The sequence below is a fragment of the Lepisosteus platostomus genome, chromosome 2 (assembly GCF_059453375.1).
Source record: "Lepisosteus platostomus isolate fLepPlt1 chromosome 2, fLepPlt1.hap1, whole genome shotgun sequence".
NCBI classification, from domain to species: domain Eukaryota; kingdom Metazoa; phylum Chordata; class Actinopteri; order Semionotiformes; family Lepisosteidae; genus Lepisosteus; species Lepisosteus platostomus.
In genome coordinates, this window is record NC_142612.1 from 43,970,260 (window position 1) to 43,980,232 (window position 9,973).

At 38.4% G+C, this 9,973-nt stretch overlaps 1 long non-coding RNA gene across 1 annotated transcript; it reads right to left on the reverse strand.

Moving 5' to 3' along the window:
- Positions 1–1,311: 1,311 nt before the first annotated feature.
- Positions 1,312–8,088, reverse strand: LOC148676377 (uncharacterized). The gene is made up of 2 exons (XR_015926621.1): positions 3,902–8,088; positions 1,312–1,959 (listed from the first exon to the last, which is right to left on the reverse strand). It is a non-coding gene; the product is annotated as an uncharacterized LOC148676377 (long non-coding RNA).
- Positions 8,089–9,973: the final 1,885 nt, after the last annotated feature.

The window sequence follows — 9,973 nt, forward strand, 5'->3', positions numbered from 1 at the left end:
TCTTCGTTAAAGACTTTGATGGCGACAGCTCAAACATGAGAGGTTGAGCTTTATTAGCTCCACCTTGCGGAAATTCCGGATACTATTATTTTGTTAGCGGTATTTACCGGTAACTCGCGGTATTTACCGGTAACTCGCGGTAGACTGCGTACAGCGTACCGGAAAATAATGCAGTATCACCAGCGCATTTTGAATGGCTGCATCTTTATGTTCCTAAATTAATATTGTTTATGAGCATGTGAAAGGCATGGCGAATCGGAGGTTCTCAAAACTTACTTTGTATGATTGAAAACGAATACGTGATCCGATCAATGAAATGCTGTGGTGTTACTTATTGTCAATGAAAAAATAAAGTATTTTCGTTTACAAAGACGGGTAGAAAGAAAGTGGACCACGGTAATACTTTAAGCTTACAGCCTGTCCAAGGTCATTCAGTAATAATACTATTAGTAATATCTTCTGTAAAAACTATGATGCTTAAAATATTTCTGTATAATTAAAATATTTATGATAAAGTTATGATAACTTTGTTAGCTCCACCTGGCAGTGATTCCGGATGATATTATCATAAATACGGTATTATACGGTATGACGCATTATGACCTGTTGTGATACAACGCGCCCACAGCGTCTTACCGCCCCCTGCCGTACCCTACTCATTTTGAATGGCTGCAGCTTTACAGCAAACTGAAAGTGGGAAACTGATTTTTTTAAACATTTTTTAAAGAAAATAAAAATAAGAAACAATAACATGTCCCTGCCTAACTTAGACACTGCATGACTTTAATAGCTACAAAAAAACGTTTTTAGATAGTGTCATGGAAATATAACTATCAAGGAAGCCACAAGAGAGAGTTCTCACCTGAGTAAGGTCTTTATTTCAATATTGCAATATTGGGAGCCCTGCTGCCACTTCGCAAAGTGCAACCAGAGAATCAATTTGTTACAAGCAGTACAGGGTTTTTATAAGACATTGCGCTGTAAAAAAGTTCAGCACTTGGTCCCTTCTAAAACTTCCCCTTTCTCTAAGAGAAAACAGATTACATCATAGAGCGAGAGAAGAAAAACTAGATTTGTTATTCAAAGCTTATCAGTTACTTTCAGCTAATTCTAATGACCCAGACAGCATATATTGTTTTGGTACATTGTCTTCTAAACTAACCTAAACAGTGTACTTTGTTGACGAACTGTTTTCTAAAATTCTGCACGCACTGTAGCATAGCAGTTATATCCTTGAAATATTATCTAAAAGCACCAATATATTTTTTTGTAAAGCTCTCTACATTTTTAAGAATCAATTAACTCATTAGATTTCCACTACAATTCCCTCCTTTTTATTCTTGAAAATGATTAAAAGTTAGATTCTTCATATGGACTCCCAGGAGGCTCCCATACTTCGGATTCTTGCGTTCTTACCAGAACATACTGATGCGCAAACATATTCATTACCATATTTCAAAGCATTGGAATAATATATTTTGTACAGCAACACAAAAACCGAAAGACAAGTATCACAGCTACTATAATCGGTGTTAGTAACTTAAAGAAAAACATTCCCCCTGGCCCAAACAGTGATTCTAACCAGGAGAGAAATGGGTGAGGCTGTAGAATGAGGCATTAAAGCACATACATAACAAGATGCATTAAATTTCTTTAACTTTACAGTATGATTTATAAATTTGTACCACAAATTACTCATATCCCCCTCATTATCAGTTTCATTCAGCCAGTTTGTATACAAAGAGGCTTCGCGTTTAGATTCTTCCTCTTTCTGGTAGGTGACAGGCTTCCACATAAAAAGGAAAAAGGCTGTGCACATCAGTCCCAAGCATGTGATCCCCATCTATCCCTGTGGAGACATCACTCCTGCTCTTTGCTCAGTTCGTTTGTGACCTTTTTACAGTGGGAAGCATGAATTCAGGGCACCTGGCACGGCCCCCTCCACCTGAGCGAACACCTCTTTTTCCTGTCTTTCACCAGAATCCAGTCTCCTTATTCACGCATTAGTTCTTACAGCACAGGTAAATCCCTGTGGGCTGGAGCCCAGCATTTTTCTTAGGGGTTTTTTACAAGATTGGTCAACAGCTGGGTAATAACTCTTAGAAAAATCTACACATTGTTCCACTGCCTCAGCTGTGCTGTTTTGCAGAACAATTCTAGCTGAAGTTGTAAAATTTCTCTTTGGTCCGTTCCTGCAAAACATCTTATAATAAACAAACAAACCATAATAATAATGTGCATCTATGGGAATCACTCCCAAGGGTAACCCCCCTTAAAACTATATTGTTCTACCCATCAGGTTCTGCCACAAGATAAGAGAACCTTTCCCATGAAATCATTTTTTGACCTTCATGATCCCTTCAGGGCGTACAATTAGCACAGAAGCAGCAGCTTTAGTCCACATGTTTTTCAAGCAGGATATTAACAGTATGATCATAACGAATAATACCAGACACACAAATATGTATTGAACCAGAGACCCTCTCCAGGTTCCTAGCACAGACTGTAGCCATGCACCAATGCCCCAATTATCTGGATTATAATTATGATATATATTTTTCTTCATCATAGATGTGCTTTGCTAAGTCATTCATTTGCTAATAATTGTCTAGAATACAAGTACTGTTTAGTCTTTGCTCACCTAAACAGCTGTCTATCACCCTAATAGAGAATGGCCTAAAACTGTGATTATAGCGAGGAGCATACAGTTATTTCCATTCTAATATATCTGAGTTACACTCAGACTAAAAGCAGGGCTATTTACCCATGCCAATAAACCTAAATAATCACCTCTATCAAAGGGGATTACTCCCATGAGCATCTTTTATAGCAATACAATCCCAACATGAGCTCTGATTATTATTTGTGGCTGACTGATAAAGTATTGATTCCATATCCCCATTTTATCAAAGTAAAACTCATTACACTTAACAGGTACACTGTCGCCCCCCCTCAGGAAGCTCAACAAACACAGAAACAGTTACAATATAATAATTAATGTTCACTCAGTCTCTGGTGCAGTGGTTCGGTGTCGGCGCAATGCGTAGATCCAGCGATCTCGTCCTGTCACTCAGATGGCAGAGTCGGTAGTCAGTTGCACTTGATATGGTCCTTCCCAGCAGGGTTGCAACATCTGGCAGGGTATATCTTCCTCACCATTCCCACTCGCCAGGTATCAGGTCGTGTCTTCCCTCTACTGGAGGTCTCCAAGCGTCCAGCACCTATTCACCAGTCCCATGCACCACTTCAATTAACAACCTACAATACTACAATAGAGAATTAGCAAATTCAACAATCCATTAGCCAAATTCATCCCTCCAGGAAGTTTTGTTGATTGGCTTGTGAAGATATCAAACAGGCTCTATTACACAGTTCTGTTTGATCCAGCCCGCATTCCATGGCATTCCTTCAGTCTGATGTCTAGTCGATCTTTTAGAGTTCTGTTCCTTCATTCCACTGTTCCAGCAGACTGAGGGTGATCTCAGTCCATCTCACCCCGAATAATCCAGCCACAGCCTGTCCCTTGATCATAATACAAGCGGTAGGTCAGTGCCCACCGAGGGCTTATCTCCATCATCAAGTGTTTGGTAGACACAGAGGCAGTGACAGCAACCCACTGGGAAAACAGATTATAAGAGCCAAGGTTTCCCTTTACAAATGTAAATTGTAAACATTTGCTACTGCATGAAAGGTTTCTCAGGAGCAGGCCTTTTGAGCTGTAGCACCTGCACCTGAACTGTAGTTGAGTTCCTTTGATAAGCATCACATTGAGATACCACATAAGTGGCTACTGCTTCAAACACGGTCCCCACCCAGGTGTCCGACAGAGTGCATTTGTCGAGCTACAAAGGGCATTAGGCTGTGAGGGCATGCAGAGCGTCCAGTGTGCTGGCAGCACCACACTCTTTTCTAACCATGTCCTTTTCTCTGCTTTAGAGGCCTCAGCCTGAATATCCTGTAGCTGTCCCCTTTTCACCAACAGAGGTCTCACAGGGGTCTCAGACTCCTGTTCTACAAGTACTGCTCACCTGACAGCTACATCTGCAAAGTTGTTCCCTCGAGTTACTGGAAACATTTCTTTATTATGTGATTTACACTTTACCACAGCTACTTCAGTCAGCAGCTGCAAAGCTTCTAACAGTTCAGAGACAAACCCAGCATTCTTAACTGGAGTCCCTGCCATGTTGGGGAAATCCCTATTCCTTCACTGCCATCCAAAATTGTGGCATACACCAAATGTATATATACAGTCTATATAAATTGCTACAATTTTCCATTTAGCATATTTACAAGTTTCAATTAAATCTTTTCATTCGGTCTGCTAGTTCTACACCAGATTATTCACAGTTTATACAGCCAGGCAGGTAGCCTGCACAACACATAAACACGGCCCCTTGGCCACCGCATCAAGGGGTCCTGAATAATAATAACCCACCAGACGATGCCTATCTCCATGCCTCCTGCACCAGCACAACAGCTCACGATCCATTTCTTTCACTTACACACAGATTACATACAGATGATCCGTCTGAGGGAATCCAGTCCAGGGCCAGTGCCTGCAAGAAAGCTTGTTTCAAAACATCAAAAACGGTTTCTGCTGCAGGGGTCAAGGCAATTTTGTCTTTAGACTGCACTACCCCCCTTAAACCAATACGTCACTAGACAAGCTCGTTCTGAGAAGGCATTCACCCTGGCTTTATCATGTAATTGGTTTTATACTCCTTTTTTTTTCCTCTCAAGATCCAATACTTGGAGTAGCCCGGCCTTATGGATTCCCTCATTAGGTAAAACAATCACAATATCACATAACTCTATTGAGTTAGTTTACATAAATGCTATTTCATGCAGTAATTCCTTATAAAATGCTGCAGTCTGGGCCTAAAATAGGTCTGGGGTGTCCCCCACCCACATCAGTAGTTGAAACTGTACATCTTTACCCAAGCAGACTGTGACAGCTTATATTTGCTTTAAACACAACCCTTGCACTCCTTCTCCTGTAGCCTCCTGTTACCCGTTAGAAAATGTTATATCACATTTTTATGCTGTTTTAGTCTAAAAACAGGACAGCTGTGCTCCTGTGTCCCCCAGTTACTGCATACTGTAAGATTATTTCACTTTTATTTAAATCCTGAGATAAATTTAGGAAGGCTACAAAGAGGTTTACTAGATTAAAACTGTTAGTTTACACACGGCTCTTGTTTCAGCTTCTGACAAGTTCTTTAATTGTGAAATCAAGCCTCTTTCTTACAATTTCTCCAAAAAACACATTTTTTTAGTAACTGCACACCAGCTTATTAATAGTTTTGTCTTTGAGGTTTTATATCTCGGTATAACATTAAAGTCGCACAATAATTTCGACAAACTGGCGGCTCCCTTTTCTCCTCCTTGGGAGTCTTTTTACCTCCCATTTGCAGCGCTCGCACTTCTGCATGCATGCTTCGCGAGTTATTAAATCACATCTGTCTCTGTTCGTAATATCAGGAAAGCATAGTTGCACATTCTTGGCAACATCAGGTTTTAACCCACTCAAGTAAATTTGTTTTATTACTGTGGAAGTATCTTCATTCACTTCCTTTTCATCGGCTAACCCCGAGTATACTATCCATAAAGCTATAAACCTTTCTGTAAAATCTGAAAACATCCTCACTTCCTTCTGCTGACATGCTGTTACTTTTCTCTAATCAGTTTTCGGTGGGTAATGCTCTTTCAAAAATCTCGACACTAATTCCCACCCTTCTCCCAGATTCTCTCTTAAGGCGTTCTATTTCTTCTTTTGCTTTTTCTTTTTCTACATATACAACTTCGTTTCGTTCAGCCATTGCTTTTAGCTTTTCCATCAGGGATTTTTCCGTCTCATCTATGATATTCTGTTGAATTCTCAAATATTCCTCTAAATATTTTTATCCAAAGGTTCATACACTTTTCTACATTCCTGTTCAGCCTAAATTCCGTCTGACAGTCAATATTTCTTTTAAGTTTCACTTTGGATTAATCAAACTTTTTTTCCCTTCACACCAAACCATTTTCACGTCTCCCACGCGCCCCGCGGAATCCCCCAGTCGAGACAAACTGACGAACTATCACAATACGGGAACACGGACCAGGTTCCAAATCCTGGCTTTAAACACACAGTTGAATCGAGCTACCATTTTCGGCTCTTCTGCGAGTACAGTTCTAGTTACTACCTTCAGCCGTACTGCAGTCGTGTACCAGGATGCAACACCTGGATTTTTTCGCACGGGCAGGGCGAGATGCTATTCCTTCAGCAATCCCTCCTTTTCTACCCCACCTTCACAAAACAGGCATCTAAAACACATACACCATTAACTCATTTTTCTGTTGTACTCGCTTCAGCTTCAGGAAAACCCTGAACCCACCACAGCAACATGGAGAGGACAAGGGACTTTTTAGAAAAGAGGAGTCCTTACCTCTTTTTAGAAGCGGCCGCCTAACTTTTCCTCTCCATGTCCGTGTGGTTTAATTTAGATGGATACTTCTTCATCATTTGGGTCACGTATCCGCCAATCTGCCTCTTCCTTTTTAGAGGACGTTATAAACCTTTAGGAACAATATGATCTAGCAACAAGGTTATGTCACTGTAATTAGGCTTAAGACAATCAAGAACAAGGCGCTTGCCTTTCTTCTAAATTCTTTACGATCATCAGGCAATTAAGGAAAAGACTTAACTAATGCAAATAATTCACTAGGAGACCAATGTCAATGTACTGTACATGTGCTGGAGTTCCTTCTGGACCTGGAAAAGTGCACATTGGTATTTCACAAACAAGTGGCTCCGGACCGCTTTCTAATTTCGGTGGAGACTTTTTCTTTTTAGTACGCATGGCCATGACTTTAGCTGCAGCTTGCTGTTCTTTAGTTTCAAGACTAGTCTTTTTTTAAGGTTCCCATTATTTCTGTGATTCCTCTTTCCATTAAATAAGTTTTCCAATTCATTTTCTTTCATTTCTTCTCCTTCTCTTCTAAGTTTCCCCTTCTTCAGGAAACTTCTTTTTCCTAATTCAACTTTCCTCTGTCCATTCTGATTCACTTACAAAGATCCTTCATAGTTATGGGCCCCTAATTATCATATATAAATTATGTGCAAGTTCCCTTACACCTATTACCCTAGCTTTACAGTTCATGAACATAATTTTTTTCCCTAACCCAGGCTATAATTGTTTCTCCGAATTTGTCGTACATGTACTTTTGCTGGACTGCTCGGTCCCATTTTCGTCTTTGAATTTTAATTTCCCATTTTTACCGATCGGTGCCTTACTTAGAACCTTATCACATTAACTACTCCGCAGAGCAAAAAACACACGTCTGTGTTAAGATAAGTTCTTTATATGAGTCCCAGACTCATCAAACCCGCGTGAGAACACCCCTGTGGCTCGCTTCTCAAACTATTAATTTTTAAGGATCACTTACTGACGTCAGACAGCTGCCAATTCTCCAGACGCGTCTCTGGAAGGATAAACAGTTTATCCTCCGAGGTTCGTCCAATTTGCTAAAATTGTCCGGGTCCGGATGGAGTTTCAGCAGCCGTTCGCGTTCAGGTTTGTGATCCCGGACGAGCCCCCAAATTGTCATGGAAATATAACTATCAAGGAAGCCACAAGAGAGAGTTCTCACCTGAGTAAGGTCTTTATTTCAATATTGCAATATTGGGAGCCCTGCTGCCACTTCGCAAAGTGCAACCAGAGACTCAATTTGTTACAAGCAGTACAGGGTTTTTATAAGACGTTGCGCTGTAAAAAAGTTCAGCACTTGGTCCCTTCTAAAACTTCCCCTTTCTCTAAGAGAAAACAGATTACATCATAGAGCGAGAGAAGAAAAACTAGATTTGTTATTCAAAGCTTATCAGTTACTTTCAGCTAATTCTAATGACCCAGACAGCATATATTGTTTTGGTACATTGTCTTCTAAACTAACCTAAACAGTGTACTTTGTTGACGAACTGTTTTCTAAAATTCTGCACGCACTGTAGCATAGCAGTTATATCCTTGAAATATTATCTAAAAGCACCAATATATTTTTTTGTAAAGCTCTCTACATTTTTAAGAATCAATTAACTCATTAGATTTCCACTACAATTGTTAAACACTATTTAATATGCATGAAAAGTGGGTGATTTTTCTTCCTCGTGATCAGCTTAGAATCTTTGTAACACTGTAAATTAAAATTATTTTGCCAACGCAACATGAAACGTATACACAAAAAAGTCACATTCTTCTCTTAAAAACAGGAATTTAAACCAGGAATTACTTGGCTAAAGCTACATCAGTGACTATTGGGAATGTGTATTGATGGAGAGTGAAACTAAAGCCCACATTGCTTCACCCTACTGCGAGGTGATAATGTGCTAGTTGGTACAAAACAATCCCTCCTTTCCGAATATTCTGGAGATGGTCTGGAGGTTCATTGATTAATTCATCTTATTACTAAAAGACCTGCCTGGTCTGCTTCACTCACCCCAGGAAGAATGGAGAATCAGATTTTTTTCTGTTAGAAATATTTTTGCATTTACAAAATTAAAGTGTTTTTAATGTTTAATTAAAAAGAAAAAAAAAACATACAGCATAAAAAAGTGTTTTTTTAACTATCTAAACCAGGTTTTTATCATTTAAATGTCATGCAATGTCTAAGTTAGGAAGGGACATGTTATTGTTTCTTATTTTTGATTTTCTTTAATATTTATGGGCAACTAAATCCTTTAATTTTTTAAAGAAAATCAAAAATAAGAAACATACAATATTATGTTACATTTTTTACATTTTTGAGAGACTTCAGAACGCTTTGATTGATGCATGAAAACTGTGTTGTTATGAATTCGTTTACACCTGGGATCCACTTTATTCAAACTAAGATTCCTAAAAATGCAACCAGGTACTAGATATTGTTTAAATAAAAGCTGTGAAAATATTCAAAAATCATGATCTTTAAAATGCCTGTGGTTTGAAGGCTCTGTGTCATTTTTCGCAAGCTTATTGACATCTGAAACATTTTGCTTCATAAATTGGCATTTTAATAAGGAAGCGAAGGTTAAGAAACCAGAGAATACAAATGGCTGAAATTATTATTTATTATTTATTCATAAATATTTTATGGTTTCAGTTTTAAGACTTGCTGTAAAGGCTTGTGTTAAATTGCCCCATTGAGATGAATAGAGCATTTTTTTTTAATTGAATTGAATTGAACTGGTCAAACTGTTGACAGTATTCACATTTGATCATTCACATTTTTATTTTATTACTATATAATTTGAATATGTTGTGATATATGAAAAACAATAAATAACAGTTAATATAATGTACATAATATTTACAATTTTATTTTTTAAAAGGGAGGCTTCGTTTGTTAAAGGAAGAACTTCTGCCGGAATTGAACCCAGATATCTCAGAGGAAGACCTACCAACCAAACCCACTGCACCAACACACCACCTGCCACTATGGCTGAAATAGACTGGTTAAAATGTTTTGAAAGTAATAATGAGTGAATGACTCAAAGAAAAAATAAAACATGTTTACAAAGAAAGTGGACTATGCTAATACTACCAAGTATATAAATATATTTAGATCCTTAACTTAATATCGTTATTAATTTCTTTAGTTATGCAATTCCATATTGTTACAGCTTTAGGTGACTGAGAAGTATCTCTTAGATTTTAGATAAAGTTTGTGACACTTGGAACTAACTGAGTTCTGAGGGAGTCCCTTGAACAGAAGAATTTTAAAAATGTACCTTAGTATACCTAGTTGTGGATAAATGATTGGCAAGGAGGAGTACAGACACAAGCATAAAATGTTAATGAAGGAAGTGGAATACTGTTGTGTACTTTTTATTTAAGCTACCACTACCAGCCATATACAATATGTATAACGTATTTATATTCTTAATTAACATAGCTTACAATGATATGACGTTCAGAGACATTATGCTCCTGTTATTTGTACAGATGCAGCCATTCAAAAC